This window comes from Primulina tabacum, chromosome 6 (assembly GCF_025594145.1).
Source record: "Primulina tabacum isolate GXHZ01 chromosome 6, ASM2559414v2, whole genome shotgun sequence".
In the NCBI taxonomy this organism is placed as follows: Eukaryota; Viridiplantae; Streptophyta; class Magnoliopsida; order Lamiales; family Gesneriaceae; genus Primulina; species Primulina tabacum.
In genome coordinates, this window is record NC_134555.1 from 23,609,617 (window position 1) to 23,623,895 (window position 14,279).

At 36.7% G+C, this 14,279-nt stretch overlaps 1 long non-coding RNA gene across 11 annotated transcripts; it reads right to left on the reverse strand.

The window, feature by feature from the left end:
• Positions 1 to 4,944: 4,944 nt before the first annotated feature.
• LOC142549196 (uncharacterized) lies at positions 4,945 to 11,762 on the reverse strand. 11 transcript variants are annotated; one of them, XR_012821122.1, is made up of 8 exons: positions 11,484 to 11,762; positions 11,229 to 11,378; positions 10,287 to 10,381; positions 9,716 to 9,900; positions 8,450 to 8,491; positions 7,274 to 7,978; positions 7,017 to 7,142; positions 4,948 to 5,342 (listed from the first exon to the last, which is right to left on the reverse strand). It is a non-coding gene; the product is annotated as an uncharacterized LOC142549196 (long non-coding RNA). The 11 variants fall into 11 exon arrangements; XR_012821120.1 differs by having other exon boundaries at positions 4,951 to 5,342; positions 7,274 to 7,715; positions 7,903 to 7,978; positions 8,450 to 9,900; XR_012821118.1 differs by having other exon boundaries at positions 4,945 to 5,342; positions 7,274 to 8,491.
• Between the last annotated feature and the right edge of the window lie 2,517 nt (positions 11,763 to 14,279).

The following is a 14,279-nucleotide window of genomic DNA, read 5'->3' on the forward strand; positions in this document are numbered from 1 at the left end:
GATTGAAGCGATTAAACGATGGCCTATTCCTACGACAGTCTCCGAGGTGCGTAGTTTTCTTGGTTTGGCAGGTTATTATCGATGTTTTATTGCCAATTTCTCCAAAATAGCCCAGCCATTAACCAATCTGACGAGGAAATCGGTGAAGTTTGAGTGGTCAAATGAGTGCCAACACGGATTACAAGTGTTGAAAGACAGGTTGACATCAGCCCCTATCCTAGCACTTCCGTGCGGCACTGAAGATTTTATTGTATACACTGATGCGTCAAAGATGGGACTTGGAGCTGTACTGATGCAGCATGGGAAAGTAATCGCTTATGCTTCTCGTCAGTTAAAGGACAACGAGAAGAATTATCCCACCCATGATCTTTAGTTGGCTGCAGTGGTCTTCGCATTGAAAATATGGAGGCATTATCTGTATGGCGAGAAATGTGAAGTTTTCACAGATCACAAGAGCTTGAAATATCTATTCTCTCAGAAGGAACTTAATATGCGGCAGAGGAGGTGGTTAGAACTTGTTAAAAATTATGATTTGACCATTAGCTACCACCCAGGTAAAGCAAACGTCGTTGCAGATGCTTTGAGCCGCAAGTCAATTCCTTCTTTGAGCTCGTTGATTCAAAAGCCGTTGTTATTGGATCTTCAGAGGAGTGAGATCGCTATAGTAGAGCGAGGGACCATCGCTAGACTTTCAGCTTTGGTTATTTGACCTACGTTGATAGACAGGATACGTCGGGAGCATCCTAATGATAATCTATTAATGGAATTGCGATCCAAAGCCGATAAGAAAGGAAATACAGAGTTTGTGAAGAACGCTGATGATTTGTTAACGTGGAGAGGTCGGATATGTGTTCCTAGTGGTAATGACATTCGACGAGATGTTTTGACAGAGGCTCATACAGTGCCATACTCGATACATCCAGGTAGCACCAAGATGTATCAGGATCTCCGACGTCTATACTGGTGGCCAGGTATGAAAAGTGATATTGCAAAGTTTATATCTGAATGTCTAACATGTTAGCAAGTATAGATTGAGCATCAAAGACCTGCTGGAACTTTGCAATCCCTCCCAATACCTCAGTGGAAGTGGGAGCACATCACCATGGACTTTGTAACGGGATTTCCAAGAACACCAAAGGGTTATAACTCCATCTGGGTAATTGTTGACAGGTTAACCAAGTTGGCTCATTTTCTTCCGGTCAAGACAACGTTTACAATGAACCAGTATGCTGAAGTCTATGTAGCTGAGATTGTGAGACTTTATGGTATCCCTGTGTCAATTGTGTCTGATCGTGACCCAAGGTATACTTCTGAATTTTGGAAGAGCTTGCACAGAGCCTTGGGCATCAGGTTGTCTTTTAGCACAGCTTATCATCCTCAGAGTGACCGGAAGTCAGAGAGGGTGATTCAGATTCTTGAAGATATGCTGCGAGCCTGCACGATTGACTTTCCTGGTAGCTGGGATTCTAAATGGCCACTTGCAGAATTTACATATAACAATAGTTATCAGGCGACGATTGGCATGGCACCATACGAGGCATGGTATGGCAGAAAATGTAGGTCACCGTTGAACTGGGATGAAGTTGGTGAAAGAAATATGTTAGGACCAGAATTGGTCAAACAGACAGCTGTTGTGATAACTTTAATCCAGGACATAATGAAGACGGCCCAAACCAGACAGAAAAGTTATGCCGATAACCGAAGAAGGCCTTTGGAGTTTGAAGTTGGAGATCATGTTTTTATCAAAATTGCTCCTCTCAATGGCATTATGAGATTTGGCAGGAAAGGAAATCCGAGCCCAAGATTTATCGGCCCATTTTAAATTCTGGATAGGATAGGAGAAAGAGCATATCGTCTAGCCTTACCTCCGGACTTGGATAGAGACCACAATGTATTTCACGTCTCAATGCTCAGGAAGTACATCTCGAACCCTTCCCATGTTCTCAGACATGAAGCATTGGATCTGATGCCAAACTTGACTTATCAAGAAGTACCAATCAAGATTTTAGATCGCAAGGTTAAAGTACTGAGGAATAAGGAGATCGGCATTATAAAGATTCTTTGGCGTAATCAGTTGGTTGAAGAAACAACGTGGGAACCAGAGGAGGAATTGAAGCAGCGATATCCTGAGTTATTCGCACAGTAATGGCAATTTCGGGGACGAAATTTCTTAAGGATGAGAGAATTGTAACGCCCAGACATTCGTATGCATATGATGTAAGGTAATGATTATGATTAAGTATGGTCATTATTTCTTTTATGGTTTATTATGATGATCGTTTGGGGACATGTGATGTAATGGTGATGTTTTATGGTTTCAAGATATGATATGAATGGTATTGAATGATATAGAATGAAACAGAGAATGTATGGGTAGAATAGAAAGCTGATTTTCAGCTAAGTAGGTAATGGAAGTGCTAAAATGGTATGAAACGGTGGCAGTAGTTGTGGTTTTTAGCATAATATTTTGTATTTTCATCGAAATGAGGTGAGACCACTTTCATTAGAAAGATAAGACATAAGGCTATAACTTTCATGCTTTGAGTTTTGTCCACATCATTGTGGAAGACTAGCCAAAAGCGCCCCGAAGTGTGTCGTGTGTTTCGTTGTTCCTGTAGTAACACATGTTGGGAGATTGAGAATAACTTTTTACTCAGACCTTTAAATGACATGAGGGCAATTGGAGATGCAAGCCAAGACATAGAGCTATAACTTTCATGTGTACCACTTTTCCTAATTATGAAGGGAAGAGGCGTTTCGGAAGCAATCTTTGTCGTAGATGTGCGAAGACTGCGCCCGAGCAGAAAAAGATGTCCGCCCGGGCGGGCATATTTCGAAAATTTGGTGTTTTTGGCCGAGAGTTCCGCGCCCGAGCGGAAAAAGATGTCCGCCCGGGCGCCCAACAAAGTTTAAAAACGTGTTTTGGGTATTTTAAAGCATAAAATCAGTAACGTACCGTACTTTTTACTACTAAAATTTGCGGAAGAATTAAAATTTTTTTTTAAAATAGAACGTGAGCATTCAAAATTCGATAAAATAAACTTTAGGTCTCAACAAAGATCTAAAATAGAGTTTGACAAAAGTATTTGAACATTTTCTTAAAGACTTAAAAACATGGCGGTCCTCGGGTTTAGATTCCCGCTCAGTCCAAGCCTGCTCCTTGGTCCCCACCTCCTGTCTCCTCATAAACATCATCACCTGCATCGATCAAGTCTAGTGAGTCTAAAGACTCAACACGTATAAACTGACAATAACGAATAATACATAATAAAACTACATGCAGCTTAAAAAAAGAACATACATACTTGAAACTTGAACTTGAAGTAAACTTGAACATTCATACATATCATAGATGTGCCATAACGTAAAAACTTTCATAAACATGTTCGCATACTTGTACATACATAAACATACATGAACTTCATTATTTTGCGTAGAGATATGTTTCAAAGCAAGTGATCCATAACATAATTCGCCTGATCAGACTAAACCACAGTATTGGGATGACAGGGGCGAACCCACTGCCGCATACATTAGATCCCCGTTCATGATTTAACGGGTGGATTGGTCCCCGTTCATGCTTTAACGCTTACCAATCCTGATCTAAACCCGTTAATGCTTTAACGGGGTGGAGAGGTCCTCGGCCACGTTCACCGACTTCCAAACCCAATCATAATTTGGTCACAAGACATTTAGCATACCACAAAAACTTGAAATATTTTCTTTTGTACGTCGAACATACTTACTTGGAGTTGAGAGATTCGTTGGACTTCAATTGGGGCCGTTGCTGCACATACTAACACGAATTCAAATGCTTAACTTGCATAACTTAGACGTAAATATCATGCTTACCTACGAGCTCATTCAATTCCTTAGAACGTTCTAAAATTCCCATGACTCGACCGTGTAAATCATTGCACTAAACCATGACATTAAACCTCAAAGCATACTATAATTTTTTCCAAAAATAACAAACACACGGACCCCGTGCCCAGGTCCGGCTCCGGGTCCGTGTCCGTGCGGTGAAATGTGTCGTGAACAAAAGGGGAGACACGGACACCGTGCTCTGGCCCGTGAGGGGGTCCGTGTGTGTACGCAAACTTGACACCGAGAAGAAAACAAAGGCACGGACCCCGTGCTCTGGTCTGGGTGGGGGTCCGTGTCAGCTCGCAAAAAGGACACTCAAGAAGGAACAAAGACACGGACCCCGTGCCAGGGTCCGTTTCCGGGTCCATGTACTCTCGGTGGACGCGAACTCACGAAAAATCTGTACACGCCAAACTTATCATCCTAGACTCGATTGTACTGACCATGAACCGACACCCCGAGACTCACCCTAGCATTCCATAACATCGAACCAAACTCGTACAAACACCTAAAGCAACGGCATCCACCCTATGACACATACAATTCAAAAACGTGACAATTGACATCAAATCAATTCCTATGACTTCTAGTGTATTCGAGTGCCTATCGACACTAAACGACATATCAAATGACAACCCAACAACATACTAAGCATACCTAGACGCAGCATCGATCTCTAACGAAGCCTGCAACAACAAAATCTCAAGAACAAATCAATACATAATTTTCTGAAAAACGAAGTTTGAGCAGTCCCACGAAAAACGTCATAACTCACTCAATTTTCATCCAATAATTTTGAATTTACTGTCAAATCGAAGGTATCAAAAAGTTCTACAATTTTTTTTTGAAAGGTTTCTCAAAAAAGCGACCGAAAAATCGCAGTATTTAAAAATACAGCAAAAACGAAATTTTAGATCTAAAAATGGTTTCAAAAGTGTTCTAAACATAACTGCTCAAACTCCTACGCATCGCACATGTATTTTCACACATAAATAACAACACACGCATAATATGACGAGATCGATGCAGCAATAACAGAATATACGTGCCTTTTGATATTTAAAAATACCGTAACGACGACACCGACGCGGGAAAGAAGCGAGGTTGATCCGGGACGAACGTGGCGCTAAAATCCTTGAAGGAACCCAACGAAATGGTACTGGAAATTGAAAGGGATAGGTGTGGGGACCCAGGACGCTAATTCAGGTCTTAATCATTATTAAGGTCAAATATAACAATTAAGAAAAGTGAGACTAAATTTTATTTTTTTTCTTTTAAATATAAATGCGGAAACGTAATAGTAATCTAATTAATATACATGTCAGTATAAAAGTACAAATCATGAACTACAAGTCTCTATCTCAACTTGGTTCAACGACTATACATGCAATGCTGAATCCTATTCTGCTTCTGGGCCCGGATCTCCACGCTAACTATAATCTCTCATCCTCTTCCTGATCCTGATCATGTCCCACCTGTTGTCATGCACACATACAAACAAGACAACAGCCGGATAACTCCGTTGAGAATTACATTCTCAGTATAAATCATGTATACATGCAATCATATAACAGGTATAAAAGCATGAAATAGATATTCATAACATGTATCAAATCAGAAATGTAAATCAACACAAACTCTGAATATAACATGTATCAAATACGACACATGAATCAACACAAACTCTGAATCACACTCAGTGACTCATGGACTCTAACTCGACTCATCCTATTCTAGGGATCCCGATCGGAATAAGAACATACACCCACCTACACTCCCGATCGGGGTGGTGGCATGTTCTTATTCACGGACTTTGGCTCTTTCCATATTGAACACCAGTAATAGAAGAAACTCCAATTCTATCAACTCCGATATAACCAAACGTCTGACGTCTTGGCGAATCAGCCACAGACTGGGCCTATCGACCCTGGCGTCCATATCGAACATCAGTAATAGAAGAAAGTCCAATTATATCCACTTCGATATAGCCAAACCTCGGTGACAATGTGCAATGGGCCAGTGACGATTCCATCACAATCAGGAACCTTTGTCACGAGATCAAATGTATACGACTAGGCACATCCGCCTATGACTCAATACATACATTGTCTATAAATCCATAGACCAAAGATATCAATCACATTCAATTGCAAATAACAATGCAATAACATAAAGTATGTGATTTTGGGAAACTCAATTCGAATCCAACTCGAGTTGTGCAATCCCGCATCAACATCAATTTATACCTTTCGTTTCGTTCTGTCAATCGGACTCTGTCGAAGTCTCGAACTCACTGCCTATCAATATCAATTTGGCAACAACAATATCAATACACTGTATCAATGTATAACTCAAATCAAGACCTGTTCTGATCGATACTCAACTCAAAACATATTCTGATCAATGTCACGATCAAACGATACAATCATAATCAATACTGAATCTGATCAAATCAATCTACTGATGTTTCGACGGCATAACAATACAGTCTCGGTAACCCCGTCGATCTCAACATCACAGATATAATACCACAACTCATAATCGATATTAATATGAATCATAATCTTCAATAATCATAGATGACAATCGCAAATCTGCATAATCTTGATCATATCAACTCTAAAAATCATAACAATTATATAATCAGTCCGTTCTTCGATCTGACTTCAATTATACTAGCAACCGAGGCACATGCGTTGCGTGTGTCATGAATATATGAGCTTAATATATTAAACATTTATGATATTATAACACCATGACACTGAATTTTTTTGTATCATGAATATATTCATGAAAGAGAATGAATTCCAAAACTTAAATAAATCTGTCAACCTCAATTTTTTATCTTATATGATAAAGTTTTTCATCATTGAAAATAATATCGTTTTGAAACCGTATTATCATCTCCTGTGAGATAATGTTAAACTTCAATGTAAAAATAAATAAATAAATAGTCAAAATATTGTCCAAAAAATATCAAAATATCAACAAAAGTTTTGATTTTGTTATCGGAACCTTGCTAGATCTTGAAACATTTGAGTTTAAAATCTATCAACCAAAATTTAAATTTGATTATAAACTTTATAATAAAAAAATGTATAAGAAGCCGTAAGATATTAATTTAGTGACTCTGTTGATTAGTAGATTACCTTGATGATTTAAATCAGTTAGACCTTGACATGTGCTAGTACTCCCTTGCTCAAAATTTGATGTCATTGTTTGATAAGATAATGTCTGTATATGACACATTTGTCCAACCGTAGTTGCGGTGATATCTGTCATTAAAAGTGAATGTCAAATATTTAATTATTACATGTGGATGTAGTCTCAAATATTGGCTTGCATATCATATAAAAGAAATGTTTAAAATTGTTCAACTTAAAACAATGCAAATGAAATCTACCACCTTCATTGGAAGAAGTTTCCATTATTGCATGTGTTGTGGTAGCCATAGCCAAATTGTTGTTGGTGGGAACTGAAAATATATAAGAGCATTATATACATGTAGTAGAATAAATAAATAAAATTCAGAAATGATAATATAAATCTACAAAAAAGGAAAATTATGACCGATAAAAAGGAAGTAATACATATTTTATATGACATATCATTCAAACGTGTAGTAGCATCTTACATTTCAAAGTTGGATTCATCATAATATGTTGCATGTGCATTTCTATTTATACGTATTTGGTAGTTTGATCGACGTTGGGCTAGATTTGCTTGTCGTTGATCTTGTGTCATTGATTGTCTTTGTTATTGTCGTCGCGCTGTGTTTAATTGTCGCCTTTCATTGTCATTGCGATTGATATGAATAGTAACCCATGTAGGAGGAGAAGACATTGAAGCTAAATAGTATTTAAATATGTTACAATATTTAGAAGAAAACTATTAAATATTGGTTTCGACATGTTTAAGTTTCAATAATTCAAGAAATAAAATAACAGATTCAATAAAAACATATATGGACCAAAAATTAACTCATTGTATAAACATATTCCAAAATCTGAGTTAGAATTACATATAAACACTAACCAGTATGATCAATACATTTCAAACTTCAAACTTGAACTTCTTTCAAAACTCCTCGATTAACTCTCTGTTCAGAAACCTATTATATGTCCCATGTCAACAACCACAATTTGAATAAGTGCAAAGCAATAGTATAAAACACATAACTATATTTGATTGCTAAAGGTTCGTAAGAATTTTCGCAGTAATAAATTAGCAAACCATAGTAATAATCCATACATCGTATATCGAAAATTTAAAACATATGAAAATATTAAAAACATAATCAATTTCTAAACATGAAAACGAAATTTGAAAAGATAATTGAATAAATACAACATACTAAAAAATGAGTATATATTTTTTTCATTAAAAATATATCTTTTGTGATTCTACAATTAAAAATACAATAAGTCTCAAATATTATATGATCATAATAATGTACATTATTTGTAGAACATAATATTATACATTTACGTCATATATATTTTAAAATTGGTGCAAGTTTAGTCTAAAAAAAAAAATTGTACATTTTAAATATGTATTAGCAAATCAATGTCATCAAACTTACCAAAAACATGTCAGATACAAAGCCTTCGAGCCATAAAAAACCCTTAAAATAAAAATAAAAACACAAAAAATTAAATGAATTATACGCTAAACTCATGAAACTAAGTTTAGTCTAAAGTAAAAATTGTATGTTTAAAACATGCATTAGCAAATCAATGTCATCAAAATTACTAAAAACATGTCACATCCAAAGCTTTCAAGCCATAAAAAACCCCCCAAAATAAAAATAAAAAGACAGAAAATTACACTAATTATACTTTAAACTCATGAAACCATGTTTAGTCTAAAGAAAAAATTGTAAATTTAAAATATGCATTAGCAAATCAATGTCATCAAAATTACCAAAATACATGTCACATCCAAAGCCTTCAAGCCATTAAAAAAATATAAAATAAAAATAAAAAACAGAAAATTATACAAATAATACGCTAAACTCATGAAACCATGCTAAATCATACTAATAATTTTATGAAATTTATTCGCAAAACCACCCCGAATCACATCCAAAGACTTGAAGCCAATAAAAAACTGAAAAAATAAAAATAAAAGGATAGAAAACCATCTGTGACGCATAAAACTAATGCCCATGTAGTTTACATCTAAAAATTTAGGTGCCAAAGAACTATAACATGTAACTTTTTACTTTTATTTTATATATTATCACGACGACCACCTCTACGTGCACACATCAGAGAAATAGAAAAGTAGTTGAATATGATACCAATTTAACCACTTCACGAAAATTTCAAACCAGTCCTTAACCAATTCACTTAGATATACACCAGGATACTATCACTCTTCCTAAGATGGACATGATGAAGATTCATAATTGTGGCATTCAAGTTGAACATTGCAGCATCAATGCAAGCTCTCACTCTCACGCATGCGCCACGGAAATGAAATAAGCATCGATACACAAACCAAAAAATACAAAAAACTTATGAATTAATAAACTGAAAAGGGAAACAAAAGTTGAGTCTCCGTTACTAAAATTTAAAGGAGAAATTTTTTATCAATACTTGCCAAAAAAAATGCTCACTGACATAAACAGAAACAGAATACACCAAAGAGAACAACAAAGATCTAAACATTTCATCATCAAAAGAGTAAAAGTCTCATTAACAAATGAAGGTCAAACACAGCCATAGCATGAAACATCAATATTCAATCTTTAATAAAGGAATATAAAAAATATGGCAACCCTGTACGTAAACACAAAAATATCTGCTGGGCCAGCCAAAAAATTGAAGTAAAAATAGAAATTTACCAGTACAAAATCATTCGCGCATCCGAGCTTTTTGGGAGCCAGATCGTCATCATGGATGATGTCACCGGATGTCACACCGTGTGGGATGCAAAATAGCATCAGTAAAACAACACATAAAATCTCTGAAATTACCTGGCGAAGCTTCAGATTTTTAAGAGCAATTTCCTCTTTATGTCTTGATTTCACTGCATCACCAACTGTAGCCGATTAATAGAGAGCTTTTTGCGAGGCAAACCAACCAATAGCAAATCAAAAATAAATGAAGGGAGTGCCTTCTCATTTTTATCTAAGATACTACACTCAACTGCGTGACCGGAAAATGAGAAAAAGGTTTGCGGGGTATTTACTACATTTGGACTCCGCGGGAGTTATATTATAAGTATAACCTTCACATTTATATTTATTTTAGCTATACAAACCAAAGATTTTTTCGACCTATACATTGTTTAGAATGTAACACCAAAGATTTTTTCACCAACATAAAAATACAGACTATAATGATATAAACCATTATGCATTATCATTTCATGGACAAAATTGCAAAAAGAAGGAAACGAACATGTCACAGGACCTTCCCCAAAAGAAACCTCCTGGCAGAGAGAGATTTCTTATCCTCTTGAAACCACCCAACAGACTTTTGAGCTTCTTGCACAATTTGTGAAATCCCTGCATATAATAAAATGTGAAGACGATGAAAAGAATAAAAAAAACAAAGAATGGTAAAAATAACACAGAGACCCGACTGAAATAAATCTCTTTTTCAGCGTTCCAATTTCTAAACATGAAAAAGAAATTTAAAAAATAATTGAATAAATACAACATACAAAGAAAATGAAAACATATTTTTAGATTTTTTTTATATTTTTAGAAATGAAACATTAATTGAGAGTATCCTCTTTTGTTTTTGAAACATGTATAACTGATTGCGCCTTATGTTCTCTCGATAAAAGAGTTAGAATAGATATAATATATTCCATAATGGCCTTCAGATGATCTATGCACTTTATGTCGTTTCCTTCATATTTTTTTTAAGATATTCTACTTTTTAATTTTCATTTACTCAAATTAATGTGAATATTTTAAATTATTCATTCTCCTAAAAGGTTTAAGATTGGCATTTCATTCATAGGTATATGAAGAGACTTTGGATCCGTGGATGTCCTCCTTGTGAAATATATTACATCAAATGAGAAAATCCACCATCCTCAGTAAACAAAATGAATAGCCTCAAGCTTTAATGTTGCCTTTACATTTTCTAGCGAAGCTGATGTAATCACAACACCCAGGGAAATAAAACGCTTTCCTATTAAAAAACATGGATACCTAGAACCAAAATAAGGACGAAACCCATAAAGAAGTTGAAACGCCACAATCAACAAAAATTTCAATTACAATGTCGTGCAGATACAATTAATCATAATTTTTGAAATCTGAAAACAAATCGATATCAATTAATGGAAATAAAATGTGATAGAATCTGACACAACAGTAAAATATCAACATGAGAACCAACCGATTTTGCGAACTCAATTTTCAACGGATTCTCATGAAGAATGTAATCCTGAAGGCCGAGTTTGGCGGATACAGCACTATCGATCTCTCGGGAATACACCGACGCATAGTTCCGAGATGGTTATTGCGTGAAGCTGTAGATTTCTAGTTACTGGTAGAAGAAACAAACCAAAAGTCGGGCACTCGTAAAATAAATAAAAGATCTGCAACAAATATCTATTAAAAAACACAGGAAAGAACAAAATAATCAACTCACCAGAGCCATGGATTAAACTGGATCAAATCGTCACTATTTAATTCAGTAAAAATTGAAAACACGGCAATTACAAATCTTTTAAATGATCAGAAAATTTCCCAGATGGTAGAGATGGGATAACAATGAAGATCGAGAGAGAAGATCGAGATCGGCAACTCTGTTTTTTTTAGGTATATTCGAGAGAGAAGATTTGAAAGAGGGAAGGCAAAGCAATAATATGAGAGAATCGTGCAGGCGTGTGGAACGGTTTTCTGAGACTGTGGAATGATTTTGAGAGAGAAAAATATTATTGATGGAAAGTAAAGGGGCAAAAGTGTCAAAAAAAAGTTGGTGTCCGCGGAGCAGTTATTATGACCATCTAAGCTTTAATAAAATAGTAGAGATACTGATCAGTATACCCAGAACATATAATATCAGTCAAATCAATATTCCCCCAATATCATAGTCTCAAACGAAATCCGAATTCAATAAAACTTACGTCCTGTTGTAGCTGTCGTCGCTAGAAACTCAATACTGAAATAAGATTACAAATCAGACGGACGGATTTCTCGTAAATCATCAATTGAAACCAAGGTGAAGTTTTAAGATATTTCTGAGGATTTCTTCGATTCTTCCTCGTAAAAATGCTGAGTAATACAATATATATACCTCCCAATGCATGGCAAGAAAACGTGGCTCGTTGCATGTTCTGCACGTCTCACCGCGGGTGCGCCCGCTTTGCACCGTGGGTGCGCTAAGCGTACTGTATCACATCCAACAATTCAGAAGACACAACCACGGGTGCGGTGCATTTTTGACCGCGGGTGCGGTGACTCTACTGTACCAACACCGCGGGTGCGGTCACTTTTATGGTGCGGGTGCACTGGTCTTTCTTCTCCAACACTATACTTTGAAACTAAACTCAAATTGCATGTCGCTTCTCCATGTCTGTTCTTCCATTCCCTTATTCACAATACATGATAACTCAAAAATATTAAGCTAAAATCTCGGGCATTACAATATGGGCGGCTACTCTGAAATTAGAACCCTAGGTTTTCTCAAAGTAAAATTCTGAAATATGTGTGTGTGTGTGTCGTGTATTTTAGTATAATTAAGGGGATAAATTGCTTAATTAGGAGTTAATATGGCTAGTTAAAAATTGCTAATCAAAATGCTAATAAAATACCAATAAAATGTCAATCAAAGACTAACTTAACAATTCCCCTAATTGAAGTAAAATGCACACTAATTTTTACAAAATTACTAATTAGCAAAATAGGATTCACCATGCGAATTTTAAAATTCTAAAGTCACTAGATAAACAATTAAGGCTTTTTAAAAATACTGTATCTTAGTAAATCTTTTAAAATGCCTCATCCTCAACTTAAAATAAAATACCACATTTAAAATCGTCAAAATCATCACCGGTCTCTTTTCCTCGATCCCGCCTCGAATAATCCCCTAGAACATGAAACTTGAAAATAAAAAACATTTTAACGTACATCACATAAACATAATTAATTTAAAATAATGCATTTAAATAAATCATGCATGGCTAAGACTCAATTTAAACTTAAATAAACGCAAGGGTTATACGTGTACTGAATTTGGGCACTACAGTTCCTCCCCCACCTATAAAAATTTCGTCCTCGAAATTAAACATTACCAAACAACTCCGGGTAGCGAATCCTCATATCCGCCTCGGTCTCCCAAGTGACTTCTTCTACTGATTGATTCAACCACCTAACTTTGACCAACTTGGCACTTTGTTTCAAAGTCTCCGCTTCTACCTGTCTAGGATCTAGACGGGTCTTTCCTCATATAACAGGTCTGGAGCCAACTGCAACGGCTCATAACTCAGAACATGCGAAGGGTTAGCTAAATATTTCCTCAGCATCGAGACGTGGAACACATTGTATACCTCGGCCAGACTCAGCGGAAGGGCAACACGATAAGCTAGTGTCCCAACTCTGTCAAGGATCTCGAACGGCCCAATAAACTTTGGACTGAGATTTCCTCTTTTCCCAAATCTCATAACACCCTTCATGGGTGCTATCTTTACAAAAACGTGGTCACCCACGGCAAACTCGAGGTCTCTTCTTCTCTTATCAACATAACTTTTCTGACGACTCTGGGCAGTCTTCATCCTGTCTCGGATCTTGACCACCACATCTGCAGTCTGCTGAACTATCTCTGGACCAAGTTCTGCTCTTTCACCAACCTCATCCCAATGAACTGGTGATCTGCACTTCCTTCCATACAACGCCTCGTAGGGAGCAATACCTATCGATGATTGGAAACTGTTGTTGTATGTAAACTCCACTAGAGGTATCTTCGATTCCCAAGTCTCCTGGAAATCGATCATACAGGCTCGCAGTAAATCCTCCAAAATCTGAATCACTCGCTCAGACTGGCCATCTATCTGCGGGCAAAAAGCGGTACTGAAAAGCAACTTCGTCCCCATGGCTGCATGTAGACTCTTCCAGAAGGACGATGTAAATCTCGGGTCCCTGTTGGACACAATAGAAACTGAGATCCCATGCAACCGAACTATCTCCCTTATATAAAGTTCCGCATACTGGGCAATGGAGAAAGTCGTCTTCACTGGTAAGAAGTGCGCTGACTTAGTGAGTCGATCCACTATAACCCAGATAGAATTGGATCCCCTGACTGACCTTGGCAAACCAACCACAAAGTCCATTGTAACATTCTCCCATTTCCACTCTGGGATGGGGAGTGGCTTAATCAATCCTACTGGCCTCTGATGCTCTACCTTCACCTGCTGACAAGTGAGGCATTCAGAGACAAATCTGCGGA